This window comes from Phalaenopsis equestris, unplaced genomic scaffold (assembly GCF_001263595.1).
Source record: "Phalaenopsis equestris unplaced genomic scaffold, ASM126359v1 Scaffold000841, whole genome shotgun sequence".
Lineage (NCBI taxonomy): Eukaryota > Viridiplantae > Streptophyta > Magnoliopsida > Asparagales > Orchidaceae > Phalaenopsis > Phalaenopsis equestris.
This window is the reverse complement of record NW_018165281.1, coordinates 709352-716525: the sequence shown is the minus strand read 5'-3', so window position 1 is coordinate 716525 and position 7174 is coordinate 709352.

Here is a 7174-nt window from a genome sequence, read left to right as displayed (position 1 = left end):
TAGCTAGTCAAGGCTTGCTGTAGTTACGCTGGTCACCGGAACATGAAATTTCTCTACCTTTTATTTTGCCTTCAGAATACGATTGAGACTTGTAACCTACAAAATACAACTATAATCAAATTACAACCCTAATACCTTCCACAAGCGTAATATCATGTTCAATACAAAATAAAATGTGATATTTAAGCATAATAATATTACAAATTAGAGTGACATAACATATCATATGTAGCTCATCTAATACACATTTATATCCTCACTAAGAGCATTGATTAGTTTATTTTTTAACTTGAAATTTAAAATACAACTCCGGTAAATTAGTTTTTTAACTTCATTTTCTATTATAGATGCTTCCTAAAAAACTTCTAGAAATTTGAAGCTACTTCCCTATTATACATTGAGCTACAAGCCACCTTCAAGTACATTCTTTACATCTTTTATGTAACATTCTCTTGCACTGTGATGATTGGGATACTTTAAGGTAACATCACTGCTTAATGGTTTCTTAGCATGACTAGTCTAAGAGTATTTAATATTGGCTGACCAAAAATATATTTATAGGTGGTTGGAGTCTTTATTATCAAAACATTTAGCATTGTTGTAAACTATATTTTTCCTAACCTTATATTTTTGTAAAAGAAATTATTTTACATGCCTCTTTTCACTCCGAAAAAAAACTATTGTGTGATCCTAAAGTTAGTAAGAGATGCAAATTGTCCAAATTTCTTTTCTCTTATACTTTGAAATAGAATTTTTACTGAACTTCTTGTTTCACTCAGAATATTCTGAATTTAAAAGTTTGTTATTAGCATTGTGATTATATTAGCATCATTGAATTAGTTTAATTTCATTAGCAAATCTACATGAAAAAAATTAATACTAACCAAAGTTTCTTGAGGCTGGATTGACGAGAAGGCTCTAGTCAATTTGCTCTAAGAAATATAATTTATATTCCCATAATAAGTGTGGAAATTGTAATATTTTTATTTTGATCTTCCCCCTTCAGCACTCTCCATTATTTCTTTGTGTTTGCCTCTTATAGGATGAACTTAGTCAAACTCTTAGCCTTTATTAAGTCTTCCATTAGACATAACAAATGAAAGAAATCTTTAATATCGGGAACATGATCCTTATGGTACACACAACACTTCCTTGGTTAAATACGAGACTATCTGCCTCCATTAGAGTAAGCTTTTTAAGATATTCCTTTTTTTTTTTATTGCCTTGATAATCTTAGCCATAGAGACTTTCAATAATTTGGAGGTTGTGACATCCCCTCTTCTTTGCATTCCACTTTCAAAATTAACTCAACTCTGAATTAGATGAACTCTATTCTCCACAATATTTCTCCCAATCACGCTATGATTAAAGAGCCTATTTTGTTTAAAAAAAAATTATTCAACTTTCTCCTGAGATGAAAATGATTATCTCTACTCTTCATGATGGACAGTCTCATTAATAGATTATACTTTCTTGCAAATATATGATTTTTTATTAATTCTAATACAAAAGTTAAATATTTTGTGCACTACCAATGAAAGGTACTTTTCTATAGGGCTTAATACATTCCAACATTAGCAATTATAGTCTCTAACTCTCTTACTTCTAGTATTTTTCATTAAAATTCAGTAACGAAGCTCTTGAATTTTATCCCAGCACTTAATAAATTCTCAACAAAATTTGAGAACCCTTCAGAGTCTTACGTGTACTATCAACTTATACAATAAAGCTATTCCTGAACTCCTCACAAGAATTGAGAACCCATTAAGGCAAATTATTGAACGAACAAAAAAATGGTTCCAACAAGTTCATGTACAATAATCTACACTTTATTGCTTCCTACATTTTTAGGCAGCAAACACTTGACTCAAATAATGCAACACTATCAACAGATATGATCTTCTCTGATAAATCTCTGGAGATCAAATCTTAAAATTCTTTTACACTTCTACTTGAGCAATCTCCAAAAAAATAAAACTTTTCAATGGTTGGATCCTCTTCCTGTCTTTTCTCCGCCCCTCAGAATTAAAGAGATGAATTTTTACTATCTTGATAACACAACTCATCACCTTATGTTAGCTTAGATAGCAAAGCTCTCTTTGTTATCATTGTTTGTGTGTATCTCTTCAAACTTCCGATTTAGAAAAATTGGATGGCATATGAAATCTAGATATCACTGTAAGTTCTTGCTCCAATGTTTTATGAATAATCAATATCATTTTCTTCTTATTTCGTTTGTTTGTTACACTACATACTCCTTGATGCACTCCACGTTAATTGAATCATCTCGAACATAAGCTTTTTCCTTGTGCAGAACTCCTCTTATGGTGTGTAGCATGATCCATGCTCTTCATTGTTTAGATGTTTTCAAATCCTAAATTATTAGTGGTCTCACTCCACCTAGAGTAGGGTTTACTATATGAGAAGAGTAAAAAAAGATTACAAGATTGATATGATGGTGAAATAACCTAGGAATGTTTCATAAAATTCTTAACTCTTTTGTAGTAAGAAAAGGGTCCCTCATACCTTAGATGATATCCCATATTTACAAGTTTGGGTCAACTCAACTTAAGGTTGATTAAATAAGCAACTACATTAAAATAAAAGAATTATATTGGAATAATATTGTCATACTGCTGTGAGTGTAGCACATCATAAGAGATTTTTTAAACTATAGGGCAAGTTGATGGAGTCGCCAAGACATTATGAGTTTATTTATCTAAACAAGTTTATTGAATTCATCTAGGTGAGTTATATGACATAATGCCTAAGTGTTTGTTTGAGCCAACTGTAGCTGTGAAGCTGTTGCGATTTCTAAAGATTTGTTTGGGTCAGTTGTAGCTGTGAAGCTATTGCGGCCCAAAAAGCTATGGTGGTTAATACAATTTTTTTTTTTCACAATGTCGAGCCATAGCTTACTAGCAGCCATCTCACTTGGACAAATCCAATTGCAAAACACAACTTTTATCTGTAACTTTTAAAAAAAAAACATAAAAAATATACTTCTTCCAAACATAAAAAATTACAGAGCTGCACCACACCACTGCCCAAGACGCATCACAAGTCCGATACTAAATGTCCAATAAAAATAGTTCGATTGGATTTTGGTGAGTGACAACGCCGAGAAATAATTGCCGAGTTGTCTTACCAAACTAGTTGAGTTTGATTTTCAACCTGTGTTTTTCACAAATTTATTTTAATATTATGATCAGATCACATATGAGAGATTATCCCATACATCATGTCTAAACTCCACGCTTTTATAGCTATACAATACAATTTTTGGTCATAATTATCACATGCTGGATCGAATATCAAATTCAAAACCCGAACTTTGCACCATTATTTATTTATTTATTTACTTTATGCTTGTTAAAACTTTCCTTCGCATTCTTGTAAGTTCACCCAAGTGATAATTTAATTTTTGAATTTTAAAAACTTCCAAAATTAGGTTGCTTTGAATTAGACCCCCCACTTAAAAGTCCCGTTCCGGCACGCCATCAATGATGTGACCTCTGCGGACGATTCACCCACCGCTACGGACTAATGAAGCCAATCCAAAAATGATTACGTTGCTGTCGTCGAGCAGCCAACTTTATAATGAATCTCATTAATTGTTTGGCTCGTGATTTTTAAATGTGGTGAATTTGTTTTTTACATAAAAAAAATATATATTTAAATTATAATTCTATTTATTTTAGTTAAATATTGAATAATTTGATTTACGCGAAAATGATGTAGCGGATTTCATGCCGGCAATGGAGTTCACAAGATTTGCTGGAAAACATTCAAAACATTTAAATTTTTAAGTGTTTAATAGAAAAAGTCAGTTATATTTAATGATAGAAACAAAATAATTATAGAACGTAATAATTAAATATGCTTAAGAAATAGAGCCCTTAGTTTATGCATCGAAGTTATGCATAGGATTTTTCTGATTCCTATAATTTTACTACGTACCCAAATCATAATTTCCCCTTGCGCTTTAACTGCCCTTTTATAAACGTTGTAGTTAGATTAGACACGAGCAGTAATAGTAGGGTAATTACTCCAATCGAAATTGAAAAGAAAACGGAAACCCAAGGGTAATGACACATATTATACGTAGATTGAAACATCTGCACAAAATCTTCATCATCTGACATGAATTTTTTCGAGGCAAATCATAGATCTCGAGGTGGCTTTTTGAGCAAGAACTATTCAAAACTAGATAAAAACTCATCCAGAACTTCGATTTTAACAAACTTGCAGTTAAATTGATTGACTCAACAATAAAAACCTAATGTTAGCAAAATTAGTATAATCCGAGTCAAATTAAGCTCAAATCAAGTCATTAAACCACACTTGAAAGTTTTCCAGACATATTTAGTAGGTTAAACGAATGTCGAATCTAGCAAGAATCGAATCGAGCGTCTCGACAAGACAAATCCAGTAAGCCCAAGATTGCTCAAATTCAACATTATTAAGGCACTCAAATGTCCATCAAATGTCGTATATTCAGAGAAAGTTCTTCGGATCATCAGATCTAAGTAGTTTAAATCCTTGCATTAATTGGAGCCAAAATAATATAAGTAGAACCCCATTTCTCTTTTGAGGAGGAGAGCTTGAAGCTTGAAGTTTTGTGGAGCTGAAGTCCAGTCCCACTCTAGCCACTGTTGACCACCGCCGACCACTTGTCGATAACCGTCATCCAACGTCGATCACCGCCAACCACTGTTGACCGCTGCCGACCGTCATCGTCTACAATCTGCCGGCCGCTACCGATCTTCATCGACCGCCATCTTCTTACAGCAAGTACATTCTCGCACTGATGATGTAACTTCGAAGAGTGTTCATCACTTTCCCTCCTCTGAGTTGAATGATTATACATGTAATATCCAGTTTATTGTGGATTTCTTCTATTGGGCTAGACCTCGTGGTTTTTTTTTTCATTATGGATTTTCCACATAAAAACTTCTGGTGTCACTACTGGTTTTTTTATTTTCTATGAGTGTGTGTTGAATTCTCGTGTAACAATAAGGCTCCAATTCATTACTCTACTACCGCGAATTTTCTAGTATGCATAAGTTTGGTTTTGGTATATGGGAAAGAGAGCACTCCAATCACTAAAGTACTTGCAAGATTTGTTGCATGGCCCCCGGGTGCAACACTCCCAACAACAACGCTCCAACATCCATGATTTCAATACATAGTCACGGAGCTAAGGTCATCAAGCCTCCGCATTCTCTTACTCAAGAAGGCATTACCCAGCTGAAGAAGGTGTCTTGGGTCATTCTCTGGAAGATCACGTATGTAGGATTGAGGAGTCCTAATATGAGATCCTTTATCTCCTACGCAGGAAGCAACAACCACAACCAAATGAAACAAACTTAACACCAGTTCTACATTTAACAAAAAATTCCCCACTCTCCGAGTTCTCTCCTAATGATGAAACCATTCCTCTGTCAAAACGAGACACCGATCTTTTCGATAATATAAATTCCACTCATCTGTCTCGTGCATTTCACTAGGCACCGACCCACCTTTCTATAGCTTCTCCTGATATCATCTGAGATGGGCTACGACGTCTTGTTAGTGAAGAGTTCCCTCTAGATAAATAGGGTCGCTTCCTTTTTCCCTAAAACTTTCAAGAATCCTCTCATTTGGGTGATGAGGTTCTTTGATCCCCTATTCAGTAGGTTTCAAACTCCAAAACATTGATGCCTATGAAGGGGTAACTAACATATACGAGCATGTCGACCACTTGAACCAGCATGCTCATTCACTACTCTTTTGATGCATTTCTCGGTCAAGTATTATGGAAGATCCTCAAGTGTCATGCTCGCACATGGCTCTTCTCTCCTGGGGGACACCATCAACAACTTAAATGAGCTTGTCAAATTATTTGTAGAGTAGTTCATAGAAAAATAGAAGGATCATCAAAGATTGATCTCACTTATCGGGAGTTCACCAGAATGAGGGGGAATCCCTCAAGGATTACTTCCACATGTTCTCCATTGAAGCTCGCCAGATTCTTAGAGTGGATCCAGATTTACTTAGAGGAGTCTTTCTTAACAGGCTCATCCCAATACCTTTCTATTCATTACTAAAGATGGAGACTATGCGCTATTAATATGACCTCATCTATCTCGTGGAAGCTCAAATCTCTGCAGACGAGTCCATCAGTGCACAAAAGGAATAGTTTGAGTGATCGAGGGGCAAGCACAAGAATAACATCGGGGATACCAATCAAATCTCACAGTGATAAAAGTTTAGACCACATGGGAATCGTGACTCATGATCAGAAAAATAATACAGCAACTCAACACGTCACATGCCAACATCCTAATGGCCATCAAGGATGAAGTCCATCAAGTGGCCAGGATCGTTCAAAAATCTCTATGGTGGAGACGAGTCTCAATATTTTCATTTCCATTACGCAAAAGAACATTCAATAAAAAGATTTTTTCAATTAGAGAAAGAAATTAAATGTTTGATATGTCAAGTTTACCGGGTCGCTAATTAAAAGAACAAGGTGAGGGGAACCATAAGAGAACCATCAGAGTTTCCAACTTAGAAGTACAACTCCCAATTATCTTATTTGATACCCTTGTTGGCATGCGATAGACAAGGTCCTTATCCATGATCATGAAAGTCGATCATAGAAGAAAAGGCTTGATGAGAAGCTATCATGTCCATGGAAGTTGAGCTAAGGTGGTAAAACTCAACAGAAAGATACGATACTCCTGAAAGTCAAGCCCTAAATGCAAGACTTGATGAGAAGCTACCATGCCCTCGGAAGTCAAGCCCAAGAGGCAAGACTCGATGTGAAGATACGGTACTCCTAGAAGTCAATCTTAAGAGGCAAGACTCAATGAGAAGTTACCATGCCCATGAAAGTTGAGCTTAAGATACAAGAGTCAATGGGAAGATATGTTACACATTGAAGTCGAGCCCAATAGGCAAGACTCAATGAGAACCTACCATGCCCTTCAAAGTCAAGCTCATGAGGCAAGGCATGACGTGAAGATACAGTACTATTAGAAGTTGAGCCCAAGAGGTCTGCTAGAAGTCAAGCCTAAGAGGCAAGACTCGATGGGAAGATATAAATATCTAGGATGTTGAGCACAGGAGGCAAGAATCAATGAGAAGCTACCATGCCCCTAGAAGTCGAGCTCAAGAGGCAAGTCTCAAC